General features: G+C 39.1%; 1 pseudogene; it reads right to left on the bottom strand.

Moving 5' to 3' along the window:
* LOC127438099 (sentrin-specific protease 7-like) overlaps nucleotides 1-21,387 on the bottom strand; it is a 57,856-nt pseudogene extending 36,469 nt beyond the window's left edge.
* Between the last annotated feature and the right edge of the window lie 743 nt (nucleotides 21,388-22,130).

Genomic DNA, 22,130 nt, shown 5'->3' with positions numbered 1-22,130 from the left:
GTCCAAACACACTGGAGTGTAAGAAAGTTTAAATTAGGAAAGAGAATTCTCAAAGCATTGTTTTCCAGAGAGGTTTTAGGAGTGGTGGAAAAGTGGAATTAAAGAGGGAGAAAGAGTGAACGAAAGACACAGCGAACGAATGAACGAAAAAATGAACAAAAAGAGCAAAAGAAAGAGCGAAGGACTAAACGAACAAAAGAGTGAGCAGCGGAGCAAATGAAACACAGAGCAAGCAAGCAAAAGAAAGAAAGAAAGACACAGTGAATGAACAAAAGAAAGGAGCGAAACAAAGAAAGAAAGAAAAAACGAACGAACGTAACAACATGCAAAAGAAAAAAGAATGAACATGCAATCAAACGCAAGAGAGCAAGCAAACGAAAGACACAGTGAGCAAAGACTGAAAGAATGAACAAAAGAGCGAGCAAGCAAAAGACAAACAAACAAAATAAAGAATGAGCGAAACAAAGAAAGAGAGCAAACGAATGAAAGGAGCAAAACAAAGAAAGTAAATGCGACCGAACGAAAGAGAGAGAAAGAGTGAACAAAATACACAGCGAACGACTGAATGAAAAAATTAACAAGAGAGCGAAAGAAAGAGCGAATGACCAAATGGACAAAAGAGTGAGCGGCGAAGCAAATGAAAGAGATCAAGCAAGCGAACGAACAAACAAATGAAGCAAAGCAAGCAAGAAGAAAGAAAAACGAATGAACGAAAGGCGAGCCAGCAAAAAAGAGCAAGCAATGAAAGAACAAACTAATAAAAAGCGAGTGAGCGAATGACAGAGCGAGCAAGCGAGCTAGAGCACAAACGAATGAAAAAATAAAAAAATAAAGACTGAACAAAAGAAAGAAAGAGAGAGCCAGCCAGCCAGCGAAAGAATGTCCAGCTGGAAAACCATCTTAAACCAGTCTAAGCTGGTTTGTTGGTCTTAACTGGTTTAAGCTGCTCTAGCTGGTCTCTAAGCCTGGACAAGATGGTCTTCAGCTGGTCTAACTGATCTGACCAGGCTCGGCCAGCGATTAAGATCAGCAAACCATCTTAGGCTTTTTTTTTTTTCAGCAGGGAGAGGAAAGTCACACATATTGGGCTCTGTGGAGGTGGGCTTAGTTCTCTTGCAGGTCCTATAGTAAAGCTTGGGTTTCTTCTTGAATATGCTGTTGTAGGATTTAAAGTGGTCTTTGCTCTTGGCCTCTGGAGGTGAAGTCAGAGGGTCACTTCTGATAGGCACAGAGGGGGCAGCTCTCTCTCCAGAGTGCCTCAGCCGCTTAGCAGGTGCTTCCTCTTCCTGAACGTAATAGCCTGAGCGAGACTTGATCTCATCATTGGACGTTGTGCAAACGGACTCTTCATTCAACACAGCTCCATTCTTGTCTTTTTTTAAATATCTTTCACTGTCTTCAAAAAGCATTTCGGAAACTTGAATGAACTGAGTGACTGAATGTAACATGACTGTAAGCTCCAGAAAGGTTAAGAATGACCTAATCAATATTCTATGAGCTAAGACTTCAAATATTTGATTACGCATTTTGTCACGTATATTTAAACAAATGGATGAAGATTGTAGCTCGACTTCGCAAAAACCCACTGTAGCATAATTTATATCTACTAACTGCCTATGTAAACGTACTGATAGACAATTGGGGGTACTCCAGATAAGTGAGTCAGAATGACCTAATTAATATTACATGAGCTAAGACTTGACCATAGCAGGATTCATAATTGTGCCACCTGTGTACCAACTGTGGTATGATTAAAATAATATTTATGCGTCCTACTATGATGAAGACTCAGTTCATGCATATTAAATAAGTAACATTACCTGACACTCATGGAAGGTTAAAAAGCAACCTTAGTATGACCTAACCAATATTTATGAGCTAAGACTTTGGCAAAGTCATTTTGACCTCATAAATATTTACAAGTTCTCCTATGAAGGCTCAGATAATGGAAATGAATCAGGTACCATGATCTAGCCAGGTTATGTAGCAACACCAGTATGACCTAATTAATATTAATAAGCCAACATTTCAGTATTGTAGGATTTTTAATTTTGCCATCTATGTACTACAGTCCAAACTTAGTGAAGACTCGGTTCAAGAATATTAATTAGGTAACATGACCAGTCACTTTAGGAAGGTTACAAAACAATACAAGTATTATCCAATTAATATTTATGAGTAAAGACTTCGCTATACTAGGATTCATAATTTCTCCTCCAGTGTACTGGCACTGGTATCGTCTAATTAACAAATTTGATTACAAATCCTACTATGGTGAGGGATCAGTTCATGAATATTAAATGGGTAACATCAAGGAAGCTAGGGGGGGCCTGGGTAGCTCAGTGGTAAAAGACACTGGCTACCACCCCAGGAGTTCGCATCCCAGGGCGTGCTGAGTGACTCCAGCCAGGTCTCCTAAGCAACCAAATTGGCCCGGTTGCTAGGGAGGGTAGAGTCACATGGGGTAACCTCCTTGTGGTCGCTATAATGTGGTTCGTTCTTGGTGGGGTGCGTGGTGAGTTGAGCGTGAGATGCCGCGGTGGATGGCGTGAAGCCTCCACACGCACTATGTCTCCGTGGCAACGCGCTCAACAAGCCACGTGATAAGATGCGTGGGTTGACGGTCTCAGACGCGGAGGCAACTGAGATTCGTCCTCCGCCACCCGGATTGAGGCGAATCACTACGCGACCACGAGGATTTAGAGTGCATTGGGAATTGGACATTCCAAATTGGGTGAAAAAGGGGAAAAAAATCCCCCAAAAAATCCCCCCCAAAACCTCAGTATGACATTATTAATATTCATGATCTAGGGCTTAGCTAGGCCTATTTGGTCATTGGTAATTTCCCCACAAATGAAGAATTGTTTAATCTAATTATTTAATCATAATTATTAATAATAATAACACTGAAAGCAATAATCCACTTGAGGCTGTGCAGTACAGTGAATCTACAATGGGCTTTATGTTGTGCCTAAGCACACTGCTTAGTGAAAATAAAATTACAGTAACGTCCGACCTTGAGTGGCTTATTTCTTGGATGCTTTATTAAGGCCTGAACTTGTATGACTGGTTGAGCTGTCATTCTGAACACCTCCTCACCTGAGACAAAAACAGTACTTGTGGACTTCAGTCTGTTGTCACTCTTTGGCCTGTCCTCTGCGGTGGACAAAGACTGTGTGTCTTTAACTCGAGAAGGGCCTTGTGTTTCCTCTTCCTGTTCCTCACATATCTCCATTTGCCTTGAATCCATGCCTAAGAAGACAGAATGTTCCATTAAAATGTAGGGTATTGCAAGCAGCAAAAAAACTTCTTTTAAGAACCATTTTCAGTTTTTATGCAGTCCCCAGCACATACTGTATAAAACCACCTTATTGACCGAATACCATTCCTCCACCACAGTGTAAGTCACATTAGCTATGAAACATGGCTAATTAATATTCATAAGCTTTCTAAATTAATATTCCTAAAGACTTCATCATAGTGAGATTGGTAATTTCACGACCTGTGTGAATGACTCAATTAATATTTACAAGTCTGCTATGGTGAAGGCTCAGTTCATGAATATTATTTGGAAACATCACTGGATCCAGGAAGATTACAAAGAAAGGTCAGTATGTCAGTACCTTGAAAAACTGGTATCACAGGTTTATTTTATTTTTTTGCCTTCGACTTGGTACCCAAGTAATAATACATCCCAACTTGGTTAAAATAAAACCAAAAATGCAGGATTTTACTAGCAGCACATAACTGCAACATAATCTCCAAACAACAGTTTTCTCTCTTTATACAGTCCGCAGTACATTTAAAACTGCCTTACTGACCGAATATCATTCCTCTACCAGGATAAAGGTCACAATGGACCCTTTTCAGAGACCTGTTATGACGCGTTTACGCCTTCTTTAACAACGTAAATGTAGCAAACTTTTTTATACATTCAATTTTTTTAATATTTTGTGTACATTTATAACATTGTTACCATGGGATATGTTTTAAAAAAAATCAGTAACTATGCCTGCAATGAGGATTCTAACACAGCTGCTGAGGGAGTGACAGAAAATTTGGCCTGTTTCTATCTTCTTACTGATGTTATCCAGTGCTACATACTTTTACCTTCTTTTGCAAAGCTGTGAAAGCATAATCGTTGATTTTTTTTCTTTTGCTGTTGGAGCAGATGGATAAGCAAAAATTAATTTGCTGTGGTCCCCCATTCACTGGCATTCAAGTTAAGCTAATTAGGACGACTTCCGCTTCACGGAACGCGGACGTGTGAAAAGGATCCATAGTTATAAAATGGGAGCTAATTAATATTCATAAGACTTCACCATAGTGAGATAGGTAATTCCGCCGCCTGCATCACAACCCAATGAATATTTACAAGTCTTAAAATGATAAAGGCTCAGTTCATCAATATTAATTAGCTAACATGACTTGATCCAGGAAGGTTATGAAGTAAGATTGATATGACTGTGAAAAACCGGCATCATAAAATGTAACACTTTTATTATCAACTTGCATTCGAAGCAACAAAAACTCCCAAGTCTATTCTTTACCATAAAACAAGATGGAATGGTGAAGAACTTAGTTTAAAAATAAAAATGTGGGATTTTACAAGCAGCACATAACCTTCTGCTAACGACTGCTTATTTATTTTTATGCAGTCCCCAGTACATATAAAACAGCCTTATTGACTGAATATCATTCCTCTACCAGGGTGGAGGTCACATAAGCTATGAAACAGGGCTAAATAGTTGCATTCCCTGTAGACGTGGAAGTTGACTGAGTACAAGAGAGAAAGCCAGAGAGAGTTTTTGAGAAAAAGACCAGCAGGACCATTTGAACAGATTCATAAATTTAAGCATTTGTTTATTTATCAGCAAACCGAAGCCAGGAAAACTTTGATGCCGTCCAATACAATGTAGAGCAGGGAGTAAAGGAGGGTCACAGTGAAGGAGACAGCTGTGAGATGTTAAACATACTGCTTTAGGTGTGATGGAGAGGGGTAGAAATAAGAAAGAGACAAAGAGAATGATGCAGGGAACAACTCTTGTCTATTAACAGGAAAACTGATCATTAAAGAGCCCATATTATGCTCATTTACAGGTTCATAATTTTACTTTGGGGGTCTACTAGAATAGGTTTACATGTTTTAATGTTTAAAAACACATTAATTTTATCATACTATACATTGCTGCAGCACCTCTTTTCACCCTCTGTCTGAAACGCTCTGTTGTAGCTCCTGTCTCTTTAAAGCCCCCCTTTCCGAAAAGCCCAGGCTACTCTGATTGGTAGGCTGGTCCAGTCTCACTTTGGCGTGGACTTTGTGCTTTTTAACTTTGTAGCACATACAGCTATATTACACACTAAAGGAAAGGTAAAATCACAAAAAGCATAATAGGGCCTCTTTAAACATACTTAGTTATAGACTGAGGCCTAAAAACTGGGATGGCATTTTCCCTCATTAGCTTCTTGATAATCTACATCAGATATCCCACCCAAGACTCTTTCTGCATTAGGCACAAATAGTCATGCCATACTGTGTTTGTGTTTTTGCCAAAACTCAGCATATCATCAAGAGCAAAGTGATAACTAGACTCTTTCAATTTCTGAAGAAAATGTGAGTGGTGCTTGCATGTGCAAAACTCACCACCATGATGCTTGCATGTTCTGGGTGGTTGCTAGGGTTTTGCTTAATGGCCCAAGTGAAAAGACCCCACCAAAATCTCTATAGCTAGGTTTCCATCCAAGTTGCTACTGTAATTTATGTGCAAATCGGAATACTGCAATTCGCAAATTAAGCAGCGTTTCCATCCTATGTGTTTAACGAAATAGTATGTTCTAGGGAAATTGGCGCAAAATAGATATAAAAATGGAAGTTGAAGCCATTGTGGCTCTTTTATTAAATGTAATAAATTAATAAATTCCGCTTTAGAGCATGCAGTAAAAGCGCTCTGATGAACTTTGTGTTTAGTAGCGTTCAGCGGCAGATGCCTTATGTCTGGGAACAAAAGACATTTCTTGGAGGTAATAGCAGCCAATCATTCTGATGACAGGCTTTGGCATCAGAATAACTAGAGCAACAAATCAGATGCTAAGCGATAATATAGCTGCAAGCAGCGATGACGGGCCCAAGCACCATGGGTCCATTTCCAACCAGTGGCTTCCGGAAAACATTGCAAGGTGGACACATGCATTTGACATTTGACATTATTCTAAACAATTTTGAAGCAATTTGGGGGAATACAAGAGGACTATTTGAAGTCTGTTGTAAGAGCCAGGCTTCCTGCTGCCAGGTGGTGGCGCTATGACCGTGTCCCAAAATAGTCACATCTATGTGATTCGCCCCCAAGGCGATAAAACATTGCACACAGAAGATAAGAAACACTTCCTGTTTCCCATTTTTTGCCATTAATTTAATGCCTTGCCATGGCAACACCATTTGACATATAAAAAAATCTGTTCATAATTTAGCATCTTCAGTGTCTTGCCATAATGTTGTCTAAATGTGGTGACAGTCTCATTAATCCCCTAGGATGAGTATTTAAAAGTTCAGAGACTGAAATATTCAAAAAATCCAAAATGCCCAACTTCCTGTTGGGCAGAGCTAGTTGTCCGGCTTGATGAAAACTATATATGTAGCTTTTTTATATATATATGTAGAAATATATGTAGCTTTTCTTTTTGGTGGTAGCAAGGAGGATGTCTGACTACCTCCTGAAGAATGGATACATAGACACAAGCTGCCAGAAGGCAGGCCTACCAGGTTTTCCTGGGTGCTTGGAAGATGTGTGTTATATGGGAGCCAAGAGAGATAAGAAAGACATCCACATAGTTTGGCTGGACTTGGCAAATGCCTATGGATAAGCTCCACACCAGCTTGTTAGCTATGCACTGGAATTTTTCCATGTACCAGAGTGCATTAGGAGCTTATTAGACAGCTACTATGGGGACTTGAAGACATGTCATGCAACACAGTACTACACAACGTGATGGCAGCAACTGGAAAAAGGAACAGCGATGGGATGTTCAATCTCTCCCATCCTGTTCACGGCTGCGTTCGAGATCATCCTAAATGGTGCAAGACAAATGGTCAAAGAAATCCATGCACAATCTGGGGTGAGATTGCCAGCTCTGTGCAGTTATATGAATAATGTCACAAGCATCCTCCAGACTGCTACATTTACAAACCGGCTCTTGAAAAGGCTGGAAGAGCTATTGGCATGGGCCAGAATGAAGATTAAGCCAACAAAATTAAGCAGTCTTTCTATTAGAAAGGGGGTGATGGACGATCGGATTTTATTTGAAGTGCAGGGGGAAAGAATCCCGGTTGTGACAGAGCAGCCTATTCAAAGTTTAGGGAGAGAATACACAGCAGATCTTTCAGACAAACACATGGCAGAGTTGGTCCTGAAGCAACTGAAAGAGGGCCTGGATAATACAGACAGTTGTCATCTACACTCTACCTTCGCCTGATGTGGCCACAAAAAATGTGTGAGATTTCTGCAGTGGCAAGGATGATTGCCAAGGCCAACAGTTATATCAGGAAGTGAATGGCCCTGCCATATTGTCTCTCAGATGTAGCATTGTTTGGAATAAATGCTTTAAAACTGCCTCTAATATCACTCATTCTGGGCTACAAGCAGGAAAAGACCAGGCTTGTTTTGGAGCTACGGGAATCAACAGACCAGGCAGTGAGGGCAGGTCAAGTCCAAGTCTGAACAGGCAGAACCTGTAAGGCAGAGGATGTCATAAACCAGGCGGTTTCAAGACTAAAGCATGAAGAAATTGTTGGAAGAACACAGTAAGGAAGAACATACCTTGGATGGGGGTGGCTCCCAAACTGTGGTCAACAGCCTCCCGAAAACAGAGGAGAGCAATGGTACTTATGGAATTAACTAGGATTGAAGAGGAAGGGTATAAGGTTAGGGCAGTCAGCCAGCAGCAGCAAGGGCACAGGACCATATGGGAGGGGACATCTGATAGAGTGTTAGGATGGGCTGACCTGTGGAAGGTGCCCCAGGCCAGGCTACGTTTTCTAATAAGATCCACCTACGATACCCTACCAAGCCCAGGAATTTGTCTCTGTGGTATGGAAAAGAGGAGAGTTGCCATCTCTGTGAGGCCCCAAGAGCAAATTTGCAGCACATATTGGTTGGGTGCAAGACAGCACTGGCACAAGGACGGTACAGGTGGTGGCATGATCAGGTCCTGCGGAAGCTGGTAGAGATCCTAGAGGTGCATAGAGTGAAGGCAAACAAAGATTTTGCTAAAAAGGGAGGAGCAGCACAAGGCACAGCACGGAGGGAAGCCAGATCAATCTTGGCACATGGAAGTGATTGGCCAATGATGGTTGACCTTGGCCAGCAGCTACATTTTCCTACCGAGGTTGCTATTACCTCCTTAAGGCCAGATGTAGTGTTGTGGTCAACTACAGCTAGGAAAATAGCAATGATTCAGCTTACTGTTCCATGGGAAGGGGGTCTGGAGACAGCCTATGGAGAGGAAGAAGCTAAAATATGCTGATCTGACCGCAGAGTGCATGTAGGGCTGTAGGACTGTACCTATCCTGTGGCGGTTGGGTGCAGAGGATTTATGGGAACATCAATGCAGCACCTTTTTAGAGACATTGGCATCATAGGAGCAGCTTAAAAAAATATTTGAAGGAACTGGCAGAGGAAGCTGAGAAAGGGAGTTACTGGCTATGGTTAAGAAGGAAGGACAAAAAGTAGGGGGTTCAGAAGTAGGAAACTGAGGAATAGGGAACCTGGGTGATATGTGGTGAGGGCTTGTGCTGAGGTAGTATGCCATATGGAACCGGTGGCACCGAGTTACCGAGAGATATGGTTCCACAAATCTCGGTGCCAGTTGGCCAATGGGCTGGCACATATGGTCGTGTCGAGGTATAATGACATATAGAACCCTGGTTACAAGTAATGTGTGAAGGAATGATGTCTGGATGGGAAGGCAAGGATGAGAGTTATTGGAGGGGATCTGGTGTCCAGCTGTGGGGGGTGGCAGGGAGATGTCCCTGACCGCTGCACCACCACCAGGAGATGTTCTGGGATGAATTGCGCAAAACATTGAAGATAAGTGGCTCCTAGCTGATGACCCCGCAGCTGGGCTGAAGGCACTGGTGGAGGTGCGCCAGACAATAATGCCCGGCAGGTTACTACAGCTACCTGTGCATCTGTTTACCAATTTTTGTGACTGTAGGTGAAAATGGGGGTTCTACAGAAGCTGTCTTACACACCCATTTTAAAAGGGGCACTACAGAGCCCCCCCCCCCCCCCCCAATGCCCCTGCGTGAAATTTTGCCCAGTCCAAAAGTTTTTTTTGCCCTGCGATTTACAGAAAATCCAAAATGTCTGACTTCATGTTGAGCGGAGCTAATGACTGAGTATGAAATTTGTTCGGCTTTCTGAGAATAATATATGTACCAATATTGGTGACTGTAGGTGAAAATGGGGGTGCTACAGAACCCCCCTTTCATGCCCATTTTCAATGAGGTGCTACAGAGCCCCGCCGCCTCGCAACTTTACCCAGCCAAAATGGCCAACGACTCTGATGTGTGCGCAAAATTTCAAGAGTTTTCACGCATGTTAAGTACCCCATAAGTAACGAAAACCTTGAAAAGAAGAAGAAATATAGCTGCAAGCAGTGATGACAGGCCCAAGCACCATGGGTCCATTTCCACCCGTTGGCTTTCGGAAAACAATGCATGATGGACACCGCAACAACTCAACATTCATGTAAACTTTTACCCTAATCATACAATGCATAATAGATATATGCCACCATTCCAGTTTGACTACAACACCATGTAATTTAATCCGCTGCCATGACAACACTATTAAAGATATCAAGGATCCCTTCACAATTTTCTATCAGCAGTGTCTTGACATTATTCGAAACAATTTTGAAGCGATTTGGGTAAATGTAAGAGGACTATTTCAAAGTCTGTTTCAAGTGCCACAATTTCTGCTGCCAGTTGGTGGCATATATGACCATGACCCACAATAGCTACACCCTTGTGATCATCTCCCATTACCAAACATGCAGCTCAATAGACCTTTTTCCCAGACTGTGATGGCGCGTTTCTGCCTTATTTATCAGCGTAAATCTCAAAAAAAAATTATATTATAAAACAATTTTTAAATATTGAGTGTAAATTTATAACATTATGTTATGTGTTATATTACCCTGGAATTAGTTTTAAAAAACAAATTGCCACAGCTGCGAGGGGGTTTCTATAGCAGCTGCTGAGAGAGTGACAGTAAATTTGGCATCTTCTCCCACTTTACTGTCTTAATCCACCGCTTTCTATTTTTTATCTCTTCTGGAAAGTCATTCAAACGTAATAGTGGACTTTTTTCTTTTGGTCTTGGAGCAAATGGGTAAGTGAAAATAATATTTGCTGTGATCTCCCATTCACCGCTGTCAAAGTTTACCCTGCAAACATTTACTTCCGCTTTCCAAAACCCTGAGTGTGAAAAAGGTATATTTTGATCAAAATCACACAATGCATGCAGAAGATATGCTAATGCTAAATGCCAAATGCATGTGTTCACCTTGCATTGTTTTCCGAAAGCCATTGGGTGGTAATGGACCCTTGCATTTGGTATTTAACATTATTCAAAACAATTTTGAAGCAATCTGGGTAAATACAAGAGTTCTATTTTAAAGTCTCTGTGGCCATGTTCCAAATAGTCACATCCATGTGTTTAGCCCTTAAGACTAAACATACATCTCAATTTTGATGTAAATCACACATTACACACAGAAGATAAGAGACACTTCCTGCTTCCCAATGCCTCGCCATGACAACACTGTTCGATATATCAAAAATCTGTTCACAATTTATCATCTTCAATATACTGGCATGTTGTCTAAATGTGGTGACAGTCTCATGAATCCCCTAGGAGTATTTAAAAGTTCAGAGACTGAAATATTAAAAAAATCAAAAAATTTAATCAATGTTCACATACTTGGTATCAAATTAAATTTAAAAACACAACTTTCATCTTCTGCAGTCTATTTTGCAATTAGAACATTACAGTGAAAACATTTTAAATTGTTAAAAGAGTGCATTTTTAAAACATGCAACATGTGAGCGACAGTAGGCTACTTATGTTTCACATTCCCTGCTTATGATTCAATCCAATGATTGAAGAAAAACAGCATGCATTTCATTAGGCTTGTTTGAGATGGGCAAGTTCTGTGCAGAACAGATCACCAGTGATCACCGACATGTGCATGCCAGTTAGAGAAATCTGTCGCTGTAATATCATGACCACGTATGTCAAAAATACTCCTGTGAGAGCGAGCCGTCTGCAGTTGTTGTAGGCAGGTGGCACAGAAATATCATACCTATCACATATCCCATTCAGAGATTGCACTGTCATAGTATTGGGAATATTAACATATAATTTGTACACATGATATTATAGATAAATAATCTAACATATTAGAAGATATTCATGATCATCCACGCCTCCTCACATATGGCCTTTCTAACACTAAAAGTGTCTTACAAAAGTTAAATGACTATATTGTTTTGTATGAATGAGTGATCAGGTTGGTTTTCACATAATTTTGTAGCAAAAACTCTAGGCTACAAGATCCAGTTCTCAAAAGTCTTGTGAACAAATGTTTAGTATGTGTTATATGGCCTTATTTCAGAGACTTAACATTTTTGTTTTTTCAAAAACCACGCATAAATGTTATTTTCTCAAAAATACAAATATGTACAACATGTTGTTCACATATTATTATAGCCCAGTTTGTGCTGAATACAGTATTATCAGACTTTAGCCATTAATATGTTTTTAAGCAACTGAAAAAAGCACAAATGTCAAGGCATGTCAAAACTTCTCCAGGGCCCAAAACACCTTCAGACCCCAGAGGGTTAATCTGTTTCCATACAGAAATGTGTGTTTATCGCTAATTCGCCTCCAAGATGTCCCAAATGTTTTTCCTCCGAAGCCTTTGTAAAATGGGGAGAGTATTGAGACAATTCATTGAAATTAGCCAGCTTACTGTCATTTAAATTTCATAAATGCAATCAGAAGACGAGGAACTGCAATCAAAAGGGAACAGTTGCCCTTCTGATAAGACTGTAATATTGGTCCTTTTGTTGCGCCTATTGCAGGTTGCCACCGGTTCCGACCCGAAAGGGAATAAAAGCAACTTTAATAAATAAACGGATGTCTACCATGATTAATTTAATCGAAAAGAGTGGCCATTCATTTGTTCTCTGTGCACTTGTTGATGTGCATGATACAAGATATTTGTGTTGGCACTCCTGGAAGTGTCATGTTTGCAGCATCGGATCTATATACCGTTAAGATCAATCCATAATCACAATAAATTGGCTTTCAAGGATGTATACTGTCATCATGATTAACACAGGCTAATGATTAATGATGACTCCATTAATGCCAATTTTCTCGTCAAAAAGTGTTTCCAAACCAGTTTTTTGTGACATTTGAAGTATCGACATAGAGTTTATGCGCTAGAGTTAAATGGAAAAATATTATGTCGACATTTCCATCAGCTTTATTTTGATTCGCAAAAACTTTTTCTGCAAAAAATACTTGGATGGAAACGTAGTTAATGTTAAGCTTCATTTAACAAACCAAATAGCTTTCAACTGTGTTTGATATAATGACAAGTGATTTTCTAGTACCAAATTAGCAATTTATCATGATTACTCAAGGATAAGGTGTTGAAGTGATGGCTGCTGGAAAAGCGGCCTGTCTAGATTTGATCAAAAATGACTTTTTTCAAATAGTGATGGTGCTGTTTTTTACATCAGTAATGTCCTGACTATACTTTGTGATCAGTTGAATGACACTTTGGTGAATTAAAGTATTAATTTCCTTCCGAAACAGCAAAATCTGTAGATTATTCCAAACTTTTGGCTGCCAGTGTATATGTGTACAAAGTTTGGTGATGGTAGCTCAAAAGGGATGTGCTACAGAGCCCCCTGAACATGACCATCTTCTAGGTGGCGCTACAGAGTCCACCCCACAACTTTTCCCAGCCCTAATGGCTGATGACTCTGATGTGTGTGCAAACTTTCAAGAGTTTTCACGCATGTTAAGTGGCCCAAAAGTACAGAAAACCTTGTAAATTACAAAGAAAAATCCTTAGAAGAACAATAGGGTCTCCGCACTTTCAATGCTACGGCCCTAATAATCCTGAGAAGAACAACAGGGACTCTGCACTTTCAGTGTTTGGTCACTAATAAATATTGCTGCAAGCACCAATGACAGGCCCAAGCACCATGGGTCCATTTCCACCAGGCAGCTTTCGGAAAACAGTGCAAGCTTATAAAGGTTATTGCTTGTACAGTTTACGGACTGCCGAGTCCGCTCATTGCTGCTAACAATATTCAGGTATTACTGTAACTTACTGTTACCACGAATGAGATTTGCTGTGTTGTTGTTCAACCACGTTGGGCTGTTTGTGCATTTCCGCCATCACGGGTGAGACCACGAGAGAGATCACACTGAGTTTATCCATTAAAGAACCAACGACCGCAGCGGATGGATTATGAGCCATTCACCGCGTATCTGAGTGATAAAACTAACGGTTGCCGTCTCTCCCACGATCGCTAAACCGGCTTATCTTTGATAATTACTCATTATTGCTAATAACCAAACCCGCTCCTGAACGAAGCCCCAACACCCAAAATAGTCATATCCATGTGATTATCGATTATCGAAGATGCGAGACACTTCCTGTTTCCCATTTTTCACCATTAATTTAATGCCTCACCATGGTAACACCGTTTGATATATCAAAAATGTGTTCACAACTAAGCATCTTCATGTCTTGGCATAATATTGTCTAAATGTGGTAAGAGTCTCATGAATCCCCTAGGAGTATTTAAAAGTTCAGTGACTGCAATATTTTAAAAATCCAAAATGGCAGACTTCCTGTTGGGCGGAGCTAATAACTTTATGAAAGTTGTCCGGCTTGATGAGAACTATATATGAACCAATTTTTGTGACCGTTTTGGTGACCTCCGCTCTTTCAGTGCTTGGGCCCTAATTATAATCCTTAGAAGAACAATAGGGCCTCCGCACTTTCAGCGCTTGGGCCCTAATAATAATCCTTAGAAGAACAATATGGCCTCCACACTTTCAGCGCTTGGGCCCTAATAATAATAATCTTTAGAAGAACAATAGGGCCTCTGCACTTTCAGTGCTTGGGCCCTAAATATTGATGATATTCTCTGAGCGAATTATGGATTCACATGGCTTGTTGAGGCAGAGTGACATAACTTTTTTGAAGCACACCTACACTCACTGAGCACTTCATTAGTTACACTATGGTCCTAATAAAGTGCCTGACATGGTTTTTTGCTGTTGTAGCCCACCAGCCTTAACGTTCGACATGTTGTGCATTCTGAGATGCTATTCTGCTCACTACAATTATACAGAGTGGTTATCTGAGTTACCGTAGACTTTGTCAGTTTGAACCAGTCTGGCAATTCTCTGTTGACCTCTCTCATCAACAAGGCGTTTCCTTCTGCAGAACTGCCGCTCACTGGATGTTTTTTGTTTTTTGCACAATTCTGTGTAAACTCTAGAGACTGTTGTGCACGAAAATCCCAGGAGATCAACAAAATACTCAAACCAGCCTGTCTGGCACCAACAATCATGCCACGGTCGAAATCAATGAGATCACATATTTCCCCATTCTGATGGTTGATGTGATCATTAACTGAAGCTCCTGACCTGTATCTGCCTGATTTTATGCATTGCACATTGCACACGATTGGCTGATTAGATAATCACATGAATAGGTAGGTGTACAGGTGTTCCTAATAAAGTGCTCATTGAGTGTACATGCGTATATAAAATTCTATAGGAATATATTAGGTAAATGTGTTTCCATCATAGTTTTTGTGGGCATGTCGTCTTATCGAATAAAACATTTATTCATTCAGCATTTTTTATAACATATCCCAAAATTTACCTAAAAAGATGGAAGAATGGTTTACGATATTCTGATCCCTAGATATGGCTCGGGTTTCTCCTTCAAAATAAGTCTATTGAATTTTTGTTCACCTTTTTTATTGTCCAAGCAAACATGAAAATCGTAAGTCTGATCACTAAGGCCACATTCACACTAATCCGTTTTCAGTTTATTAACGTCATTGTTTTCCAACATATGTGGTTATGAAGAACCATTTTGAAACATTCCTTTTTTGGTGATGGAAAACACTGTTGTAGTGTCGGTGGGTATAAAAGTTGTGAAATTAATGCGTTATTTAAACTAAAGTGTATTAGTGTGGACGCGGCACTGCAAATTTCCAGAATACAATTGGAAATCCGCAGAATTTCTCCTGGTGGATTTCAAGTGGGAAAGATATTACCCTACACTAATTTTGCATGGGGTTCAAGTTTGGCGAACTTGGACATGCAAATTTGCAGTGTTAACCAATAGGAAGCTGCTTGGTTTGGCAGTAGAAAAGAGAGAAGGATATACAGTAGCTGCAGGTTGAGCTCCAAAAAGGGGCGAGAGCTCCGATCCACCAGCAAAGACATAGGGAGCCCCTAACCCAACACTTTCCCTAACCCTAACAGTCTGTGGAAGTAACACGCCCTTTTGGAGTAGGCGCAACCCCCTTTTGGATATTCCGCCCCCATTTGGAGACTGTGAATGACACAATCAAGTCAGTCTTCCAACACTCAAACTGCATATATATTTGTATACATATCTGAATATTTTGCAGTAAACATAAAATATATTGTTTCTTTACTTATAAATCAACAACTTAATATCAATAGTTTTATTTATTCCCATAGTTTTTTATTCAGTTATGACATTCGCAATGCTTCATGGGATAGTAGTTTGTGCCCTCGTGAAAGACAAGGTAAGTACACTTTCTTGTACCTTTGTTTTTTTTTTTTTATCCAATTTTCAAAAAAGTGTTTTTTTTTTTCAAATCAAAGCTGTTTTGAAATGTTGTGATTCATCTTGGAGCGAGTTGGTTTTGTTCATGGCTTACAACTCTTTTGTGAAAAGCCTATAGAAAAAATTAAAGGTGCAGGTTGTAAGATTCAAAAACCCTTGTTATTAATAACACCTGTGGCCATTAAGTGAACTGCAGCCAGCAACCTGTTGCTTGTGCTCGTGCTCGTGCACACACTCCGTAGGGACGCGAGCGAGCGAGCACTGACCAAAACAATGACGTAACGTACAAAGAGACTGAACGTGATTCACCGGTATCATGCTGACAGATGAGGTAGCATAATTAAAATTACACAGTTATGATTGTTTTACTACAAACTTTGAGACTGCATATTATATTTGAGTCTCCAGTAATGGAACAGGGCTAAAACAAAGTGTGGATATAGGTCTGACTATTCGAGACTGTAGTTTGAAGTAATCACTTTTCTTTGCATGATACATTGACTGCATTTATACGATAGCCTATGTCAGCGTTAGCTAGCTAGCTAGCTTTATTACTAGCTGTTAGCTTAATCTGGTGGATGATGACTATAGCTGTTTATAAAATAGACTGTACATTATAAATATGTTGACACAATTCAGAATTGATGTGATTCCATCACAACTGTCATTTTGATATATCGATGCGCTATTGTTTTATAATAACAGAATGTATGTATTTTTAAATATTTATATATTATATATATTTTCTGTTTAAACAAGTTACATTACACTAATGAATGGAGCTTTTTGCGTTATCTTGAACATTGGCAAGCATTCATTTCATGTGTTATTGTAGTTTACCTTGCTGAATAATTACAGATTAACATTGTTTATGATAGTTACTGTGCAGGCAAGATCAAGTTAGCTAAAATGACACAGATCAATCCTTATGGCACTATATTTCACATGCTTTGCAGTTATGTAAGTTTACCTGTCCAATAAGAAGAACGGCAATTCAGGGTGGGTTTTGATCCCCAAAACCGAATGAAGGTCCCTTCAGGAATCAAATGCCCTGCCAATGTTCACTCTAGTTTTCGCTCTACCACAATCACGTTCCCGCTTAGCCAGATGGGATTCAGTAGATAAATGTTTTTTTTTTTTGGCTTACTCTGAGTTTGTATAGGAGTTGGTGTTGTGCTGGGAGCCGCACGTTTGCTGGATTCCATCTCTAAGATAACATTACCTAGTGTTGCAGTTTGCTGTCGCTGTTGAATGGCGGAAGAGAAGCTACTGTCTGAGGCAAGGCTCTCAGGAGCGTGCATAAAGATCACATCATTTGGATTTTCCCGGCTAAAGGGACCCACTCCCTTCACATGAAAATCAGTCTACAGGCTTTAATAGGCAAACTAGGAAGTCCGGGAAGGGCTCATTTTTTTAAGTTGCGTTACAAGTCGTTTACACTTTGGCAAAAAAAAAAAAAAAAAAGGCGAATATTACATGAAAATTGTTACATACTGCACCTTTAATGTAAAAAGTTCTTCCGGAACCCAGACAGCTAAAAAAGTGGACAGGCGCTGTTGCGCTTTATGCACAGCAATACAGATCTTGCATGAATTTACCCCTTTAGATCTTGAAATAGGGGCTTTCATAAGTTTCCTTTTTGTTCTCATCATGGAAAAGAGTGTCTGAAACACACACACACGCGTGCGCATACATGTTATAAAACTAGATCTTACTATATTACAATTGTTTTGTATAACTTATTTTCTCTTCAGTACCTTACCTGTTATTTCCAGTGAATTCTCTCCCTATGGTTGGAGTTTGACATTGGACCCTTGAGCCAGGCATCTCAGATGCTTTGTTGGGCGTCCCATTCATCCTAACAGGGCTGATTTTTATCGGCTGTTTTTTCAGTTTAAAGCTTATTTTTTCATGTATGGCTCCTCTCAGAGTGTTGTCTGAGCAGGTACGTGTGACGCGGATTGGCGTGCATGAGTCAGGTGAACGATCCCGTCTGTCACCACTGCGATATCGGGATGACTCTGGAGGTTTGATGGGTCTGCAATGGAAATATGACACTAATTAAAATATAATGTGTGATAATGTAATCATTAATGATTTATAGCACTGTGGCTGAATTGGAAATGTTTGTCATAACTGGCTGATGTCAACAAATGTGTTTGAATTGCAGAACACATCCATTCGTTTTCACACATTAGTGTCTACATAGGTAAACCCATAAGGCCATACTAAAGCTATCCTAAGAGAACTAAGTCTCTATCATATTCTGGTCCTTGGATATTGCTGTAGTCACTCCTTCAATGCAAGTCTATGGGATGTTTTCATCAATTTTATCATCTGACAAGAAACAATGGCAAGTCTGATTGCTTAGAAAAGTATTAGCACCTCTTCTCTTCTCAAATCCCAAACATTAAGTATGAGCAATAGTAATAGTGATGCTTGCCTTAGCGAGAGCCACTCATTACAACCTGATTAAATAGCTCCATCTAGAGGTGGTTTTAAAACCAGCCTTCAAAGCAGGTAATGCTATTGTCAAAGCTTAGAAATACAACTATCTGACACAGAATAGTGTAGGTCCACTTACAATAACAACTGAAGTCATACCTTATGGTTTCACCCCTTTGGCTGTGTTTTGACACCATATTTCCATTGCTCGAACTGGATTTATGAGCCGTTCTTCCATTAAGAGTTAAAGAACCCCATTGTGTCTGTGAATGGATGGATAAAAAAAGTCTAATGGACTATAGAGGTGTATTAAACAGGTTTTATGGACATAACGGATAATCTGCAGCCTTTTACCTTCTGTGAGCAGTTGTCGAGACAGAGGAGACTGCATATCAAGACTGCATGAATCTGACGGCTGCTTCTTCTTTGGGATTCTGAATGGGACTGCCATCTAAAACAAATAAATTAACATAAATATTTATTACCGGTCCAGTTTTTCACAAGGAAGATCACATGTCGAGGATAAATCGACCTCATACTATAGCACACGTGTGTATTTTTGAAAAAAAATAATAAAAATAAATGAAACAGTGGCGTTCAAAAGTTTGAGACCAAATAAAAAAATCTGGGACTCAAAATTTTGGCTGTAAATAAACAGAGTTTTAGGATTTTGAAAAAAAATTAAAACAAAGAAACATTATGACGTAAAATTTATAAGCAACATTAAGGATCCTTCACTTTTACGTTATCGTGTGTTTTAGAGACACATAGACAGCTGAATATATATGAAATAATGCAGCTGGGTCATTCTGTGTCAACTCAACCAGAGGTCACCAGCTCAAAATTTTGATTCAGATAATTGTTTTTCTGGTGAAAGAAATACATAAATGAAGATGAAAGTCAAAATTTTAAATGCCATGGATGAATACTATTTTGTAGAGGGGGTCAAAATGCCAATTTTCACCTATGATTTTGGAGCAAAACCACAGATCAAAAAAATAAACTTAGAAAGGTGGCAGCATCATGATTTTATTTTTACACAGAGATTGGTAGGTCTGTTACTGAAATCAGTTGACTTTAGCAATCGTTGTTGTATTATATGCCAATGGTGACAGTTCAAAAATGGGAAAAAGCACTTTTTGTGTTCTTTTTCCAAAGTCGGCATGCCTGTAACTCAAGAAGTATTAAAGATATCTTAATATCCTTTTAGATTCTGGTTCAGAACAATCTTTTCTATACATGTGCTCATTTTTAAGGCCCTATATGGTTAATTCCCAGAGATATAGGGAGCTGAATGTGGCTCCATGTATAAACTGTAAAATTTTACCCATTTTCAATGGTAGAAAACCAAATGTGGGTCACTTTGCATACAGCTGATAGTGTCTGTCTTTTAAAGAGGAATGTCTGAAGTACAAATAATGTTGAAACTAGAACTGTATCTTGTTTCCCTCTATCAAAACAACTGAATAGTACATGCCAATTTTTAACAATGTCTGAATGCCAAAAATACACTGAAATGGTCAAGTTGAATAAATAAAGGTACATTTCTAGTTTTAGCATTATTTGTTCTTCAGACATTCCTCTTTAAATACAAGAAGTATTAGTTTTATATAAAATGACCCACATTTAGTTTTTGACCATTGAAAATGGGTAAAATTCAACAATTTGCACATGGAGCCACATTGAGATCCCCATATCTCTGGGAGTGAACCATATAGGGCTTTATAAATGAAGATACCAGGAAAAAACGTTTGTTCTGAACCAGAATCTAAAAGGATATTAAGATATCTTTAATACTTCTTGAGTTACAGGCATGCCAACTTTGGAAAAAGAACACAAAAAGTGCTTTTTTCCCATTTTTGAACTGTCACCATTGGCATATAATACAACAACGATTGCTAAAGTCAACTGATTTCAGTAACAGACCTACCAATCTCTGTGTAAAAATAAAATCATGATGCTGCCACCTTTCTAAGTTTATTTTTTTGATCTGTGGTTTTGCTCCAAAACCATAGGTGAAAATTGACATTTTGACCCCCTCTACAAAATAGTGGATTACTCAGTAAATATTCATCAATGGCATTTAATATTTTGGGTTTCATCTTAATTTATGTATTTCTTTCACCAGGAAAAAAAAAATAAAATAATAATAATAATAATAAAAAAATATCAAAATCAAAATTTTGAGCTGGGGACCTCTGGTTGAGTTGACACAGAATGACCCAATTAGTGATTCTCAACAAGGCACATTCACACCCCAACAAGGATTTTGAGTTTGCACATTTGCACCACTGAAAATGAACTAATATCTCTAAACATACTTATTTAGAACAGACTTATAGATTAGATTGGCCAAACTGTGTGTAACACATCAGAATATCTCAGTACAGTTAAATTGGGCATCCATATTTAATCTAGCTATATGGGTCTGTGATTTCGAAGACTGTTTAAATGTTTATGACAATCATAATTACTACAATCACTGATGTCTAACATACAGTACTAGCCTATACGCAATAAGTCAGATAAATGCATAAACAACATGCATGAGCTATAACCTATTATCAAAATAACTCTTATAATTCCTCCAGATTTCTTCATTTGCACAGCTATCAGTCAGATCTCTTAATGTCGGAATGTTTAATCATTATTGTCTGTTGCACTCTAGGAACATGAACATCACAAATCTCACCTGCTGTTTGTCTTATAAGCCTCATAAACGACATACAGCGCACACCAGTCTGAGACTCGCTTAATAAGTATCAGGCATTGGCTCTGAACGGGTAAAGGCACAGATAAATCAATCTGTTCAGCAGACTATCAATAAGTGCAATTTGAAGTGAGCATCTCTGTTTATGTGACAAACGTCTTCCCTCATTCTCTTCTTCTGCTGCAGACTGTTGCAGCATGTAAATAATCAAGTCCGTTGTAGCGCCTCTAGCGGTTTTACATTTAAGTGCGTGAATGCATGAGAATGAACACATCCATTTTAAAAGGTGCATTCAGTATTTTTTTTTTCCCTCATGGCAAACGGTTTGCTCCTAAATAAATGAATAGTCATTTTGAAACATGGGTATAGAATCATGAGCACTCACATGAGATGAAGACCTCAGTCATATCAGTAACCTAATAAAAGCTGTTTTATTCTAGATGGAGAGGGTCCCCTTATGGGGGCGGCCATATTTGGATCACATGGCCAGCCGAATACTACTCGCTTTATCTTAGTAACTGCCCTGTTATTGGACACTTTCACTCATGAAATAAATTAGTCATGGCTTACTGTGAATAGTACATGTCTGCAATGGCATCTGTAACTGAAAAATATTGTTTGTGTTATGCTGCATCCACACCACTAGGTGTCAGTCTAAGTCCAAGACAACATGCGTAAAAAAATACTGAGTGCACCTTTAATTTAAGGTCTCATGAATTATATTTTGATTCTTTCTGAAGAAATAAAATCAGAAATTTGCTAAATAATCCAGTTATTTGATGAAAAAGACTATTTAGTTGCTGGCCCATTTTAGGGAACCACCATCAGCTAAAATGACTCTAAAGACATATTGCATTAAAAAAATTCAAATAATACTGAAATAATCTACATTCAACCTTGGATGTGTCATTTTTGTGTTGCATGCAAAGTGTGGCAAGATGATCCTGTGGGTAAGTTGACCCACCCCGTCTCTGAGTAACATATTTTTGTCGTGTGGCCTTTTAAACAGGAAGTATCCTTCATTTCTCTCTGGCTGTGAAAAGAAGAAGCA

Source organism: Myxocyprinus asiaticus, chromosome 49 (assembly GCF_019703515.2).
Source record: "Myxocyprinus asiaticus isolate MX2 ecotype Aquarium Trade chromosome 49, UBuf_Myxa_2, whole genome shotgun sequence".
NCBI lineage: Eukaryota > Metazoa > Chordata > Actinopteri > Cypriniformes > Catostomidae > Myxocyprinus > Myxocyprinus asiaticus.
Note: the sequence above shows the minus strand (reverse complement) of the source record. Positions and strands in the feature narration are given on the sequence as shown.